Genomic DNA, 18,100 nt, shown 5'->3' with positions numbered 1-18,100 from the left:
CCTGAAAACACAGACATTTCTCCATTATTACCCTGAGCTCTACTCCTTGAACCCTCTCAAAAGGAACAATACATGAGATATTAACCCTCAACCTAAGACTCCAGTTATTGGAAAGGAGGTAAACAAGTCCTTAACTTCTCTTTTTCTCTATAATGATTTGTCACAATTGATGCTCAGGGCATCAGGCTATGTTGGGTGTGTCTACAGACCACTGACTTGTATGATTTGTTTGTTGTCCTTGTCAACATGGAATCTAAGAGAACCCCAAGTTTTAGGGTTAGCTTGTAAGCTGGAGACCCCAGAGCAGCAGTCCCCAAACTACAGCCACATGTGGCCCCCTGAGGCCATTTATCCAGCCCCCACCGCACTTCCAGAAGGGGCACCTCTTTCATTGGTGGTCAGTGAGAGGAGCACAGTTGTGTGGTGCCGCAAAGCACCTCGTTGCTCATCTACAGTATTACTTCTAGTGACATAATACTTTGTGTGGCCTTGTTCTGAGAACGAGGAGCTACGCAAAGGACTATATGGCTGCGCAATGGAAGAGGTCAGCATGGTGAGCGGGACCTGGGGGAGGGGATTCCACACTGTGTATACTGCTGCCCAGAATAGTGGTGGCAGTGCTGGGCCTGTGCAAGGTGTGACAGGCCCATCACAGCCAGCGCTGCAGCCTCTGCTATCCCAGACAGCCATATACAGATTTGTTCATAGTTTCTTTTCCTAGTCCGACCCTCCAATGGTCTGAGGGACAATGAACTGGCCCCCAATGTAAAAAGTTTGGGGACCCCTGCCCCAGAGGGAAGTTTCAGATTTAGCTAGTCTAAGACTGAACAATAGACCTTAAAGTAAATGATAAAATTAGCTTAGGTGGAGCTAGCAGGCCTAAGCATACCCTAAGTATCCTTTTTGTCTTAGTATTCCCCACTGTAACAGAGATCCTTCCCAAGAAGCCCCACACTGATGCAGGGACCACCCTTTTTAGTATTCATTGTAAAGTAGGCTCCCTAGCCTCTGGCTAGGCTATGGTTTCTTTCCCAAGCCTGTCAATGTAGTTTGAACCCTCCCATTTCCTTGTAGTCATGGTGATGTCAATCAATAATATTTCCCTGTCCCTCGGTCCCCCCAAAAGTATATAAATCCCCGAAATTCTAGGCTGCTTTGGAGCTATCATCTGTGGTGATCTTCCCAGGGATACTGTCCCCAGTGTCCCAGGGCATAGGCCCTGAAAAAGTTTTTGGCACTAGACTCTGGACACAGCTGAAACATTGAATCCATCCCTTTCCTGATTAAAGATGTGGTTTTTCTGACTATTTAATAGTTCTGTGTTTTTTTTCCAGTTTAACATCCTATAGAAGTCAACTCACACAGAAAACTTGTTCTCAAACTTTTTCTTTATATAACTTGGAGAAGAGAAATCATAAGTAGGGACAAGCTAGCTACCTTAAAGGATTTGAAGGGCTATTAGGGAGAATAGCTTTTATACTTACTCTGTTTGACCCTGTAGGGCAAAATCTTAGAGGATGGGATAAAAGTTGAAAAGAGGCAAATTTAGACTTCAGATTGGGAAAAACTTCCTAATATAATTAGAGCTCTCCATTAATGGAATGGGCTAAGTCACAAAGAAAAAGGCTCCACCTCAGTAGAGGACTTCAGCTACCTAAGGATGATGACTTGTTGGGAATATTGTAATAGAGGCTGAGGCAAAGGGAGAGGTAAGCTTTGTATTAGACAGATCCTAAGAGAACATCTAGTTGTAAAATTCTATGATTATGTGAGTGGAAGCTAATACATTGTATGTCAGGGATATTTCCCTGAAAGATGTTTCTCCAAGGGAGAAGTATCAAAAAACCATCATACTACAGAAAACAGAAGTAACCTCTGTTGCAAAATCTCCTTTCAAAGGGAGGGTACAAAAAAATAGTCCTTTTTTAGAAGATAAATACTGAAGCAGACCTTGATTGTACACATTCTTACAAGATTTGTTGCAGTTTGTCTGTGAAGGATGGAAATGATGCTGCATCACAAAATTGTAGGGTTTTTGTCCTGAAATAAAATCTTAACCTTGAGAAATTCCCATCAAATTCTTAGCCCTGAGGGAATTTAAGTAAGATGTTACATTATTTTTTCCTTCCACTATATACTTTATTACCAAGAATTTAATCAGAAATCTACAAGATTTCTCAACTCTGTCATTCTTTTTGTTCCCATTAATGCCAACTGCTAACCTTGCCATGTTTTGCTTAGTGAAGAAGCTTACTTTACAAACCAATATTTTATCTAAGAGAATTAAAATTTACCATCTTACTGATTCTCCATAGAGTGTTATTTCTTTGGAAGGTAGCTATGATTCAAAATCTATATTATTATATAGATATTAAGGTTTATATTTAATAATATAAGGGATATCAATAAATTTAATAAAATTAATTAATTTAATAAAATAAAATTAAAAATAATTTAATAAAATAAGGGATATTAAGGTTTATATTTAAAATGAAACCTTATTAGGTTTCTGTTGAGTGGTCAATTCCAGACAAAAATATTAGAATGGAAAAAAGGTCAAAGGTAAGAAATCTTGTCATTAAATTGAAAAAATTATAGGTACTTTCACAAGTGGCACAATCCCTTTAACAAAGTGAGGGGCAACAGAAGAATGAGAGCTTAACATCATTTTTTATGTCTTCTTAATACCTTTAAAAAAAATATTGCCACTTCCTAATAAGTCTATCTCCACAAAGCCCTCACTTCTAATAAAGAAAACATTATAGAAAATAAGCCAACACATTGACTGTGTCTGGAAATGCATGTAGCATTTATCATCTAGAATCATGATTTATGATGCAGATTGAAGAACAAAAGGGTGCTAGAGCTAGATAATATCAGCTCATGAGAGCCAATTGTTCAATTTTGAGTGTGAGGATTTGCAAGTCTGAAATCATCAAATAACTAGAATTGGGCTTGATTTATAGTTTTGTTGATTTCTAGATAAGAAAATGATGGAGATTAAATTTAAAAGTGTCGTGCATTTTTTTTTTAATTTCAGCTGAGTGATAAATACAGCACACCACTGATTATAAGGAAAGAGTGCAGAACCACCAGGGTGATTGGTATGATTAAAATTTTCTGGAGACTATATTAATCCATAATTATTTACTAAATAAAAAACCTAGACAGAAAAAAAAGGTACCAGGCATATATGACCAGTCATTCCTATAGTAGCCTCTTCTAAGAGCTGAGGCCACCATACTAACTCACTCTGGATTCCAGGAAAAATATGCCCATTTCCTTTTGATATTCCAGTTTCTGCTCTTTGTGATATCCTTTTCCAAAGTCCTCTAATTGTGGGACTCTGACCTCATTCTGGGCAAGAGGCAAACTTTCTGAACACCAGAAGTCTGAGATATTTAGAATGACTTAAGAGTGTGCATATCTACCTTTCTCAATCCCACTATCTTAAGAGAATTGTTTACAGATAAACAGAATGCTTTACCTCCATTCTTATTCATCTGGAGGATGGGGAATAGAAGCAAATTTGGAGCTTTGATTTTAAGATTAAACTTTTCTTCCTTTAAAATCCAAAGGTGGTCTTGAGATGTCAAGGAAAGTGATAAAGGCTAGATTTAAATTTCCACAGGTAGAAGTATGTCCCTGGGATGAAGGAAATCACCACCTGTACTCAGAGAAAGTCCCTTTTCCCTCCTCCAATCATAACTCTGTTCTATAGCAACTCAATTAAATTCCTTATGTACTAGGTTGTATTCTAGAAGTTTAAAGACAAAATCTAAACTCTCTGAACTTAGGAAGCTTCGATTGTAATGAAAGTACTCATAGTGGAAAAAAAAGGAATGATAAGGTGGTGTAAGGGAAAGATAATTGAACTTTTGGAGGAGAAATACCTGGAGGTAAATTGACTAATTAAGAAAATATTATTATAATAGTAACACAGGGTGAGTAGTGATAAGTCACAATTAAAGCAGGACAATGTCCATAGAGACAGATAAGTGAATGACTCCTAATTAAAATACAAAATTCTCAGTCTTTCCTCTCTTCCTTCCTTCCTTCCTTCCTTCCTTCCTTCCTTCCTTCCTTCCTTCCTTCCTTCCTTCCTTCCTTCCTTCCTTCCTTCCTTCCCTCCCTCCCTCCCTCCCTCCCTCCCTCCCTTCTTTCTTTCTTTCTTTCTTTCTTTCTTTCTTTCTTTCTTTCTTTCTTTCTTTCTTTCTTTCTTTCTTTCTTTCTTTCTTTCTTTCTTCCTTCCTTCCTTCCTTCCTTCCTTCCTTCCTTCCTTCCTTCCTTCCTTCCTTTCTTTCTTTCTTTCTTTCTTTCTTTCTTTCTTTCTTTCTTTCTTTCTTTCTTTCTTTCTTTCTTTCTTTCTTTCTTTCTTTCTTTCTTTCTTTCTTTCTTTCCCTTCCTTCTTCCCTTTCTTCCTCCCTTCCTCCCTTCCTTCCTCCCTTCCTCCCTTCCTTCCTTCCTTCCTTCCTTCCTTCCTTCCTTCCTTCCTTCCTTCCTTCCTTCCTTCCTTCCTCCCTTCCTTCCTTCCTTCCTTCCTTCTTTCCTTCCCTTCTTGTGTATTTTTTTTTACAAGGCAAAAGAGCAATGTGAGCTCTGGTGAGATGCTTGGAGGTCTTAGCCTTGTGTGTGCTGAAGGTTCTCAGGGTCCTCTGGTTCTTCTGATTTCAGCTACTTAATAAGACTTGGACTTGGGATTCTGGTGAAATTCACTTTCAGATTCACATTCACCATCTGGAGGCACTAGGATTAGGACTTCGGGCATTGTAGCTAGGCGATATTTTCTACTTCCTTCTTATGTTTCTCTTTTCCTATACTTATATTAAAATATTAAGAGATATTAACAGCCTTTTTTACTTCAGAAGTTAATTTTTAAATGGCAACCACAACAACTCTTTTAACTCTTATATTTAGTTAAACCAATTCTAAATCTTACATTTGAAAAATAAATCCTTTCCAGGGAACTAGGTAAGGCAGTTTATTCTTGCAAGGAATAATGATTTCAGGTGTACATAGATCTATGTTGCTGTGTAATTAGAATTTTTTTCCCCAGAACTCTCTTTCCCAGGATCCTATTTACGTATATATAACTAGGTATTAATGTAGGGAAGATATAAGTTTTGTGTGAGCCCAACTCTTTCTCTCTCTTCTTCCCAGAACTAAGGGAGGATAAGAGGAGAGCTTGGCAGGAAAGTTTACTCATGTGAGAATTAAAATTAATATTCAATATCTCAAGTATTATATTTATAAGAATTATTAAAATAAAAACTAGAGTTAAAAGGGAACTAACTCAAGCCCAGGTCTCAATAAAAAAGAGAGAGAGGGAGGAGTAACAGAAACTTGTAACCAATCAAGTAAAAACACATGTAAATAAAGGGAAAAGAATGTTGGGAAATACAAAATAAATCCTGGGGAATATAGTCCTGGGGGTCAAGATTTTCCACTATGCATTTTTCCCTGTGATCCTTTTCGGAGACCAGTCTCCCCAAAAGGGATCATGGAAACATAACTAACTTATAAATTGCAATAATTTGTGGATAAGAGGAAAAGAGCAAAACCAATGATGGCTAGACTGACAAAAAAAAAAAACAATTTGGGGGCAGTCCCTTTTGGCATAAGAGTATACATTTAAAATAAAAGCATTCAACCCCCCCCACCCCCCCAAAGTTGAAATTTGCCATATCTCAAAGTTCACTCTGGATCTTCTGGTGCAGTGTGTGGTCTCTGCAGGCATATTCATGGTGCCTTCTCCAAAATGTTCACATTCTGGATTCTGAAAGGTAGTCTCTTGTTCTAAATTAGGTTCAAATTCAAATCAAAGTTCACAACAATAAAATAGTTCCCCCCCTGAGTAGGATAATAACACATTCCCTACTGAGTAGGATATAGGGATACACATAGGAATCACACAGGGATACATGGTCAAGTCATAAAGAATGTGAATCAATTGACAAAAGAAAATAAAAAGCATTTTTAAAATCCAAGAAAAATGAAAAAAAAAACTTCTGGATGAAATATAAAATATAAGTCTTATGTCTAAAAAATATAAGTAAAAGAAAAACAAACTTATAACAGGTCCTTGAATCAAAGCCCAATTAAAATAATTTTAAAAATTATGCATTTACCCAGTCAGTAGCCAGGACTACAGAAAGTTTGCCAAACTATGAATGACAGAAAAGGGATTAGATTGTGGGAGCCAAGTAGGAAGCAAAGTGAAGTGCTTGATATCATAATGTAGAATGAGAGAGACCTGCCTCTGACATATGTCAAACAGTCACAACCTCGAACACCAAACAACTTCATGTCCTCTTGTCTTAGCTCAAAATTTCATCAATCCCACTGAGATTGGTTGGTCTCTTTGACCTTGTACTCTATTGGCACTATGCAGGTAGCTTTGTGCTTCTTTGGCACTGTGCAGTGGCTCTTTTTGTATTCCCTTCTCCTTGAATTATACACAATCAGTAACCAAAGTCCTATAAAATTTTTAAGCAATCAATGGCATCATTTTTATCATCTAAATTTTTGGGGGTATGAATTGACATTAAGGCAAATATATTTTAACTTATATTACTGCAAAATAAAAAAATTAAAGAAAATCTCAATACTGTTGATGTGCTTCAAATAAAAAAAGTAGAGAAAAAATAAAACTCAAACATGATATTGCACATGCAAGGAAAATAAAAAATAAAAATGTTTTAAGAATAAAAAATATATAGCTTAAAATCAGTGACACACCATGTCAGCCAAGGAGAGGTAGAATACAAAGGTTTCTCAACCCAAAATGACATCCATTTCCTTTTTGACTTGGCAATGAACCACTGTGTGAGTGGAAATGATTTTTACAAAGTAGCAGCTTTATAAAACAGTAAAATAATGCAATTTTTAAAAGTACCAAAATTCATAATAGCCCAGTTAATGACAATAACAAACAAACATACTATCATATAGGATATGCATGAGTTGCTGTATATAGCCACTTGCTGTATGACATTTTAAAAAACCTATGAACTAATGGATATTTGTCACAAGTTTTACAGGTGTAGCAAATCTTTCAACCTTAACAAAGAGATTTTTAACAAAATCTATTACTGTCATTATTCCAAAATTTGGCAGAAGAGCCTAGAAAAAACACAAACCTCTATACTGCTGATGAAAACCCTTTGGGATCTAAAACATCACCAAGAATTCTAGGTCATTCTGGTAGAAGTAGATTAAACTGAAGAGTTAAAAAAAAAACACATGGAAGCTTACTTTTGCTTCATGCTTTATAGAAAACTTTTATGGCAGGAACTTTTATTTTTTTCCTCTACCTTCAAGTCAACATTCCTTTATATATATATCATCCATTCTAGAAGCTACTAGTTATCTAAAAATCATTTCTGAAGACCCCTTAAAATTAATTTAAATTATTAGCTCATTAAATTATCTAAAGGTTGTATACACATTGTAAACAGTTTTGATGAAATTCATCCATCATCATCTTTGTAACAATTTAACAAAGGCAAAAATGAAGAAAAGGCTGTTTAGGCAACATGTGACCTCAATGGATAAGGTAACAAATGCATTATCCTTAAGGAGTTATGGTTTTGCTACTGAAAAAGGTGTTTATGGGCTTGTACAATGATATTTTGTTCAGTACAGTGATAGGGGAAAGGTACACATAAAAAAACCAACAATAATGTAACAGAATATATCTAGTACCCCAAACACAATAAATTAAAATGATTCAGTGTAATAGAAAGATATTGATTAGATTAATATATGACCTTAAAGTAATCAGTAAAATATAAAAAGCATTGACAGGGTACAGGCAGTAAATTAAAAAATCCTTTTCGCCTATTCCAATTAGACTTGTTCACTATTATGGAGGAGAACAAACTGAAATTAGTTAGCAAGCAATAAAACAATGCTGTCTGAAAAGGTTTAAAATTCACTTCCAGATCTCATTAAGTTTTCTTCCCCTCCTAAGTAATTATTATCCATTTTCATTTCTTTTGTCACCCCTCTGGAGTTCCTCTTACATGCACTGGGTAAATCTCCATTCTGCATGTTGAGAGTATTTAAGATTTTCAGAACTTTATCTAAATATTCCAGTTTGGTCTGGAATTCAAGCAGCCTAGCTTGTTGCTGCATATTCTTAAGGAGAAGTAAATAAAGTGGGAAATCACCAATGAAATAAAAGCTCCCAGTAAAAGAATTAAGGAGATCCAAACTGCACTTTTTAGCTCTATCAACTCAAACTGTTGTTTCAGAATTTTAAGCATACTTTGAAACAGCTTTATTCCTCAAAAAAAAAAATGAATGGATTTTATTTACAGAAAGAACAAAAAGGGCAAAACTCTGAGGAAGAACAATAATGTATTTGCAAATGAAGGACTAGCTACCTTGGTGTTTTGGGTAGGAGGGAAAAAAAAACTCAAATCCACTGATTTGGGCTAACTGCCTTCCCTGTTATGTTGGGCTGTAAGGTAGAAAGAAAAAATAAAAAACTGCAGGGGAGTCCCCTTCCTGTGAAAAAATCCTGAGTTGCAAGCCAGGAGCCCAAGGTCAGCTTGAGAAATCTACTTAGAAACTAGAAAGGGTTGGGGCTTAATAGCTTGTTGTGTGTTTTTTTCTTATTCCATACCGTGTGCCCCTTCTGAAAATGGCTAGGACAGGCTGGGGGAAAATCCATGTGGGTTGGGGGGGGAAGGTAGCCACACAAACACACACACACACACACACACACACACACACACACACACACACACACAAACATACTGGGGAACTGGAGAGAAAATTCAAAAATAAAAAAATTCTTAGATTTTAAATTAAAATACAATCCCCCCTGAAGTAAGTATTTTTAAAAATATCAAGTTTAGCTTAGAATGCAATGTTCAGGTATGGGGGTGTATGTATCAATTATCAAAAGAATAGAAAAATAATCAAAAACATGAGAAAAATTCAAAATAGGCCTTGTATAGGTCCAGTTTAAAGTAATTTCTATCCCACAAGTATGTAGGACAGAATGCAGTAATATTTCACTTAGCCATTTGTAGCCAAGACTACAGGAAGTTGCCATAATATAAGAAGAAAAGAATTAGAATTCTATTTTGATGGGGAAATGTCATTCCCTCGTCTGATTTTTTTCCCTCAGGGATATAGGGAGCCAGCATGATAGTCAAGCTTTGTACTTGTTTGAGTACTTCAAAAAGAGTGTAGATACAAGGAAGTCCTACGACTTAAACATAAGTTAAGCATCGCAACCTCGAGTCTCACTTTAATATTTCTTGTGTGCTCTATTGGCACTATTCAGGTTTAGTCTGTGCTCCTTGTTTTTATCCCTTTTCCCGGAATCAGACACAAACATTAATCACAGTCCTATAATATTTTATCAATAAATGGCAGGTCCCCATAGTTTAAAGCTTTTAGGCATATATTGATATTATAGCAAGAGTATATATATTAACTTGTATTACTGCAGGGAAAAAATATTAATATTAATTATGTGTACCTTCAGTACAAAAAATGAGAAAAAAATCAAATATTCTGATCAAAAAAGAAAAGAAATAAGAAAAATAAGAAAAAATCAGTAATTCAATATATTCTTGAAAAAAAAACAGCATCCATTTGTCTATGGATTATTATCTCCAATTCTTATGATAAGATAGAGTCACAATTCATATGATAGGATAGAGTCAATCAGTCTCAGCAGAAGATGCTTTCTTCACATGTGAGCAGTGAATCCAAGAGTCTCTTTCTCCAATCTTTATAGATGTTGGAGTAGTTAATAATATTTGGAATGGTCCTTCCCATGAAGGTTGAGTTGCTCCAGTTCACTTGAAATTCTTGATATAAACTTTATCTCCTGGGTTCAGGTCATGCAGAGAAAAGTCTAATGGTCCAGCTTGTACTGCAGCTCCAGATTCATGAAGTTCACGTAGTTTGTGCTGTAACTCCTGTATATAGGAAGCAATAGTAATATCTCCCCCTAATAGTGATGTATATGCCGGGGAGAAAGGCTTAGCCTGTATAGGCGGATGTCCAAAAAGCATCTCAAATGGTGAAATATGTAAGTCTCCTCTAGGCCTGCTTCTAAGGTAAAATAGGGCCAGAGGGAGAATTTCAGGCCATTTTAAATGGGTCTCAGTGCATAATTTGCCAATCATAGTCTTAAGTTCTTTATTCATCCTCTCCACTTGGCCTGAGCTCTGGGGGTGATATGGAACATGGAATTTTGGAGTTATCCCCAAGCAAGAATATATTTGGTTTAAGACAGAATCGGTAAAATGACTCCCTCAATCGGAGTCAATACGTGCTGGCAGGCCAAAACGAGGAATAATTTCTTTTAAAAGTATCTTTGCAACAAAATCTGCTGTGGCTCGGGTTGTAGGAAATGCTTCCGGCTATCTGGTTAGTTGATCTACAATTACTAGACAAAATTTATAACGTCCAGCCTTTGGCATCATTATGAAATCTATCTGTAGATGTTCAAAAGGTGTGTAAGCCAGAGGACATCCCCCAAAGGCTTTTCCATTATATGCATGTTGGTTATATGCCTGGCAGATAGGGCAGGCTGAACATACTTTAGAGGCTATAGTAGTTATACCAGGGGCTATCCATACTCTCTTGACAGAGTCCACGATGCCCTGGGTGCCAAAATGACCATTTTTATGAATAGATTGGCAAATTTGGTTATAGAAACTTCTAGGGAGCAGGGGTTTTCCTTCAGATGACACCCATACTCCATTAATTTGTTTTGCTTTAAATTTTTGTTTCCATTTTTCCACTTCCTTTTCATTATAGGAAAGTGATAAATTTAAATTATCAGTGGTTGTTAATGTTAAAATTAATCCAGGTCCTTCTATGGCTGCTAGTTTTGTAGCTACATCTGCTCGGTCATTTCCTCTAGAGACAGGGTCAGAGCCACCTGTATGGGCAGAGCAATGAACTACAGCTAGGGCTTTAGGCAGTTTGAGAGCAGAAAGAACTTCATTAATAATTTCTGCATTAGCTATGGATTTTCCAGCTGAGGTTAAAAATCCTCTCTGGAGCCATAGCATCCCGACTGAGTGACAAATGCCAAAAGCATGTCTAGAATCCATATAAATTGTTGCCTTTTTATCCTTGGCAATTATACAAGCTTGTTTTAGAGCTATGAGTTCTGCTCCTTGAGCGCTAATGTTAGAAGGTAGTGAAGCTGACCATTCAGTGGCAAATTCTGAGACTACGGCAGCTCCAGTGTAACGTATGCCATCCCTCATAAAAGAGGAACCATCGGTAAATAAAATCAGATCTGCATTGTCTAAGGGAGTGTCCAAGAGATTATCTCGAGGCTTTTCTGCCATGGACACTAATGTTTCACAGTTATGTAATGGTTCTCCTGAAGTGGGTAAATCTGGAAGCAAGGTGGCAGGGTTAAGAGTTGAACAGCGTTTCAAGGTAATATTTTCACTATTTAATAAGGTTATTTCATACCTTGTAATTCTCTGATCCGAGAATGCCTGTGTTCTATGTTTTATCAATAATGCTTCTATCTCATGTGGGCACATTATTGTTAATGGACATCCCAATACTAAATCAACGGTTTTTGTTACTAGTAAGGCTGTAGCAGCTACTCCTCTAAGGCATGGTGGTGCTCCTACTGCTACTGGGTCTAGTTGGGCAAAATAATAAGCAATTGGGCGCTGAGAAGGTCCCAAAGTCTGAGTTAACACACCAGAGGCTAATCCTCTTCGCTCATGCACATATAAAGTAAATGGCTTGTTGTAATCTGGGATGCCTAGAGCAGGGGCAGACATGATAGCCTTTTTTAGATCTGATAGAGCTGACAAGTGTTCAGGCTCTAATTTGAGGAGTTAAGGAACCAAATCCTTTGTTAATGCTATAAGGGGTTTAGTGATTTCCCCATAGCAAGGAATCCATTGTCTACAAAACCCTGTTGCTCCTAAAATTGCTCTCAGCTGTTTCTTAGTGGTAGGAGCACTCAATTTTTGAATATTCTCAATTCGTTTTGGAGAAATATAACAAGCACCTGCAGTCAAGATGAATCCCAAATATTCTACTTTTTGGAGACACCACTGAACTTTATCCTTAGAGATTTTATGTCCTCTTTTGTGCAATTCCAAAAGAAGGTGTTTGCTATCTTCTTGACATGTTTTTGCATCTGTTGAAGCCAAGAGTAGATCATCTACATATTTGATTAATTTGCTATTTTTAAATGTTATATTGTCTGTGTCTTGGCTCAAAATTTACTCAAATAAGCTCGGACTTTCGACATAACCCTGTGGCAGCCGACACCAGGTATATTGTGAGCCCTTCCAGGTGAAAGCAAAAATATGCCTGGAGTTCTCATGTATTGGTATGGAAAAGAAAGCTGAACACAAGTCTACTACTGTAAAGTATGTAGCTGTGCTAGGAATAGATGAAATAATAGTATGTATGTTAGAAACTACGGAGTGTCTCTTTATAACGTGATTATTCACTGCCCTTAGATCCTGTACGAATCTATAGAGGTGCTTGCCATCGGGCCCTCTTTTTGGTTTTTTAATTGACAGGATGGGCATGTTGTATTCAGATTTGCAAGAGATTATTATTCCCTGTTCTATTAATGAGTTAATAACTGGTGTAATACCCTCAATTGCCTCCTTTGAGAGGGGATACTGAGGGATAGAAGGAGGTGGGCTAGATTTAGTTTTTATCTGCACAGGAACAGCAGATTTAAGTAAGCCTACATCAGAAGAAGATGTGGCCCAAAGAGACTCTGGTATATCTTTAGGTATTTCAAAAGTGGAAGGCTCTTTTGCCTCCTGGTTTTCCGAGAAAAGTACAGGGAGTAAATTTAAAGATTCTTCTGGTACTTCTAATGATAATGAGCCATCTGGGGAGCAAGTTATTGTGGCTCTGAGTTTGCATAGAAGGTCCCTCCCCAGCAAATTTAAAGGGGAGTCAGGCATCAAAAGGAAGGAGTGTTGTACCTCTAGGGGTCCTACAGACCCCATTCTAGGAGGAAGTCTTTTAACTCTTTGGGTTATTCCTGATACTCCCATTACATTCTCTGAGCCAACAGAATAACATTGTAAATCAGGTGTTCTCTTTAATACAGACCAGGAAGCTCCAGTGTCTAATAGACAATCATAATAGGTGTTACCCACCTTTAAGGTAACATGGGGTTCATTAGTATGGGGGGGGCAGTGGATAGGGACAACGGGTAGTAGGACATCAGGGTCCGGGAAATCAAAGGTTGTATCCTCTGATTCCTGTGCCCCAGCCCGCCCCTGACACCATCATTGTGTTTGGGATATTCTTTGGGCACCCCCCTGAAGGACACCTCTCTGAGGGTCATTAGTACCTCGAGTATTTTTTGGACGAGCGCCATTTCTCATATATTGTTGTTGTTCATTATCATTATAATTTTCTTCAATTGGAGCATTGTCATTATTTTCCCAATTCCTATTTCTATAATTCTGGTTTCTAAAGTTCTTATTTCTATATTCATTATAGTTATTTCCATAGTCATTATTATAATTTCTAGAATTCTGGTTTCTATAACCATTAACATCATTTCTATAGTTATTATTTCTAAAGCTATTATTAAACTGTGTATTCCTTCCAAACATCTTAAGAAAGGTTCTACATTCCATCATTTTGTGGCCCTTCTTCTCACAGAAGTGGCAAGTAATGGATTGATAATTGGATTTCTGGAGAGGGGCAATTGTCGTTGGTTCATTATCATGCCCACTTTCTAATTTAGTCATCCTATCTATTAAATATTTTATTTTTTTCGTCATTTCCTCCATGTCATCATTATTTTCTTCCTCCGTTTCTTTGTTTCCCTTTAAAACATATATAGCTGTTTTTCACAATTCTTCAAGGTCCATATCTGACCACCTTGGGCATTGTGTTCTGAAATAATTCTTAATTGCTTTGCAAGAGTTATTTACAAAGATCCTTCTAACTTGTCTTAAACTACTCTCTTTAGTTAGATCCCAATCTAAGTATCTGTCCCCAAACTCGATAATTCTATCCATAAATCTGGAGGGTGATTCTTCTTCCTTTTGCTTAATTTTTTCCAGTTCCATCCACTTATCTGTACTGTCTGCACATTCCTTCATTGCTGTGAGGATGGCCTCTCTACAACGGTATAGTTGTAGATAATCCTCAGGATTGTTATAGTTCCATTCGGGATCCTGAGATGGCCAATGTGCTGCATTACGCTCCCGGGTTTTGTTGACATGAGCAATTATTTTATTTTTTTCACGTTCACTTAAAAAAGCCTGTAGTAAGTTCTCAACGTCCTTGTAAGATGGATTATACTGAAAAAATATGTCTCCCATCTTTTTTGTTACTAGAAAAGGATCTTGTTCATATGTGGGGATATTTAGTGTAAATTCATTTATTTCTTGGGGAGTAAACGGTATCCTATGTCTTAAAGTCACCACATCCCCATTCTGTCCTATTTCAGGTACTTCTCTTAGAGGAAACAGACCTCTAGTTGAATTTTGTACCTGTGGGTCAGTTTGACAAAGACAGGTTTCTCTAGGAGGACAAGATCTCCTTTGCGTTGGAATTTGGTTTTCTGTAGGAGAGGGAACATGAGAAACTGGGATTGCAGGGGAAGGGTTTTGGGGATTAAATTCAGTCAATATTTGCACTGCGTGAGAGAAGCAGTCTGTTAACTGGGCTATAGGGAAGGTGTTTTCCATCTCTATTTCAGGGAAGGAAATTTCCTCATTCAAAGGTTCAGAAACAGGTCTGTTTCTGGTAGAGTGGGTGTTTGCCAATTGGTCCTGTAAGAAACTTTTTAGATCTTCTAATTGGACTTGCATTTTATCATCGATTTTTCCTATTTTATCATCAATATTTTTTATTTTAGCATCTCTAAATATAGTATTGAGGAGTACAAAAATGACAGTACCTATTAATATAAAAATTTGGAGGTATCCTTCATTCCTCAATGCCCCTAATTCTTCAGCTGCCATATAATTGTCAAAGAATGTAGTACTCATTTATATATATATATATATATTGTAATTTCACAAAGTATGTGGGGAGCAGGGCAAAGCAACAAACTTTCCACAGGGTTTTTTTTTCTAATCCAGGAAGTTGTTCCTTAAGGGAAACAGCTCTTCCAGCCAGGACTTTAGGGTCCTGTTGCTGAGATTTAAAACCGCTGTTTTCTGTCTATCAGAGTCACACAGCTGGGAAGTATCTGAGGTCAGATTTGAACCCAGGACCTTCTGTCTCTAGGCCTGGCTCTCAATCCGCTGAGCTACCCAGCTGTCCCTTAAGATTAAAGGGAAGAAAAAGAAAAACTGCTGATTCCAATTTAACTTAAGGAGAAAAGACAAGAAAGAAAAAGTTTTTTATACTCACGTGTTCTAGCAGCTGTGTCTTTAAGCCAAGTTTTTTGTTAAAAGGGACTAAGTGGTGAGACGGTAGAGTAAAAAGGCAAGGAATTTCAGAAGTTTATTTAGAGAAGTCTTTAGACTCCCGTGTGATCAGCCACAATGTGGGAAGGAAATCACTTTAAAAGACTGATATATATTAATTTAAGGTCGCCAAGGAATTCAGCTATGTAATTCCTAAATGAAAACTCAAATCAGCAATCAACCTTTTATGGAGTTTAATTACAAACAGGAGGAAGAAAGGTATTAGAGATAGAGGAAGAGAGAGAGGGAGAGAGAAAGGGGAGAGAAGGGAATAGGGCTTAAATACCCCTTCTGTTTAGGCTGGGCCAAAAGGCCCAAGCCCTTAGATAGCTGAGGCAAAGAATTGAGATCAGTCCCTATCACTCACGTGACCAAAATGGAGAAACAGTCTCAGGGGCCTCCACCTCCAGCTTCCTTCAGAGCAGCACAACCTCTCAAAGCCAAAAAACTCTCCAACCCACCACCCCTCAGTCCTCAGACCCCTCTATCTTTAAGGAAACCATCCAAGTTCCCTCCCCTCAGTTCTCACATCTACCAATCACTGTCCATGTCTTCCCTGTGCCAATGGTGGGGCTCTAGCTTAACCCAGGACCGCCCAGAGGTCTGTGGCTTTGCACATGTCTATTGAAGGTCATATTCTCAAATAATTAAATCTTGATCCTTTGCTGCAGCCCTTCCTAAATCCTGTTAGGACTGAGTGGGGTGGAAATTGTATTTTCCAAGACCTGATTCTGTCATTCCAAGTATCTCTATTGTATCAATTCTAAAATCAATCATGACTCAAAGAACTTCCTGTTCTATGCTTAAGCATAGGCCAAAGCCCTTTCCATTGTTCAGCAAAAGGTTTCTGTCCTAAAGTAATCTTAAGAAGGGAGGAGGAGGAACCTCCCATGCCAATGGGGTTCACATTCCAACAGAGTTCCCACTATCAATAGGAAATATTTCAAGTATGAAATTTCCCAATGGTGAAATTTCCAACATTTATAAATCTAAGAAATTTTAAGGTTTACAGCTATTGTACTTCTATTTTTTATTTCTTCTACTTCAAGTGATTACTAATAAATCTTATATAATACTTTGAATTACTGAAATAAATTTAAATTCAACATTTTTGGCTACCAGAAGTCTGGAGTTTAGAACCCTTACTCCTATCTTAGTTAAAGACAGATTAGCTTTAAAAGACTCTGACATTCTTGTTGGTCTTCTTACTCCTCCCACTGCTGCCTCCCTCACAAACTGTTTGGGTGTCCTTGCAGAACCTTCTGAAGCTCACCCATCACTTCTCTTGAGCACACTAGATGAGCTGTTTTCTGTGTGGAGGGTGAATTATAAATCTCCTTTTACCTTACATTGCTAACACCTGAGTGATTGTCGCTGCCTTGGAAGCCCAGGTATTTCTCTTAGGCAACAATTAGCCTCCTAAAGGCTTTTACCTGAGGGGACCCTTCCATCCTCTTAACTCCCTGCTCACATAGCTAGGGAGAGGATTCAAGGGGAACAGTAGTCCCCTGCCCAAGTGGCAGTGGAAGCAAGAAGCTCCTTGGTGTTTTTACCCCTAGCTGGGAGGGGAAGGAAGGTTACTCTTTCAAACCCCTTAACTTTACTCAGTACATACTAGGGTAGCACCACCTCCAAACAGGAAGTAAAATCGCTACCGATTTAATGATTTAATATAAAAGCATGGCCTACTCTATGAAAGATCAGTACATTACCACAGGTAATAGAATGTCTTTTTGTACTACAATTCCGGGGTGTACTTGTCCTTGCTGTTAGTTTGAATAATTTCAAGATACAGAGGGGAGAATTATCCCCCTTACTATCTAGGCATGCCTAGCCTCTGCAACACATCCAATATGGGGTTCATCCACAAAATGCTCAGTGTGAAATCCCCCACAGTATGGGGAACCCCAGAGGCATGATCAAAGGAATCTAGATGGATTACGATACTCAGGAGAGGAAGGAACCTCAATGAATCTGGAGGTGAATTTTAAACCTTTTCAGACTCCATTGTCTTACTAATGTTAACTGTTTCAGTTTGTTCCCCTCCCAATAGTGAAGAAGACTCTAAAATGCAACTATCAAAATTGGAGAAAAGGACTCTTGGATTAATTGCTCACATATTTCTATAGACACTAAATAACTGTATCCTGTAATGCAATTTAAAAAAAATTTTTATTCCTCCTATGTTTGGACTGGAGATATAAGTCCATAGACAAGTTGGACACTGTTTTGACTGACATGTTGTCGTGGAATTAGTATTAATGATTTTTTTATTTTGAAGAATAAGTTTAAAATATCCATTAGCTCTAATATCAATGCATACCCAAAAGTTTTTGACTATAGAAACATGCCATTAATTGTTAAATATTATGGAACTTTGACTAATAATTATGTCTTATTTCATAAGAAGGAATGATAAAATAGCCACTGTACAGTGCTGAGAAGCAAAAGGTCACAGAGACCAACCAATCCTTGTGGGATTGATGAGAATCTGTGCCAAGACAGAAGACTTGTTTTGAGGTTCGAGGAAGTGGCTGTTTGACAACATCATATGCAGTATTTCTCCATGTCAGATTTTTGACAAAGTACCTCAGTTTGGCTGCCTTTTAGGCTCCCCTCTCCCTGAGAGTGAGGGTAAAATCACACAAGGGAATGATACTTCCCTTTTGCTTCAAAATCTAGTCCCT

Source organism: Monodelphis domestica, chromosome 3 (genome assembly GCF_027887165.1).
Source record: "Monodelphis domestica isolate mMonDom1 chromosome 3, mMonDom1.pri, whole genome shotgun sequence".
Classification (NCBI taxonomy): Eukaryota; Metazoa; Chordata; class Mammalia; order Didelphimorphia; family Didelphidae; genus Monodelphis; species Monodelphis domestica.
This window is presented reverse-complemented; position numbering follows the sequence as displayed.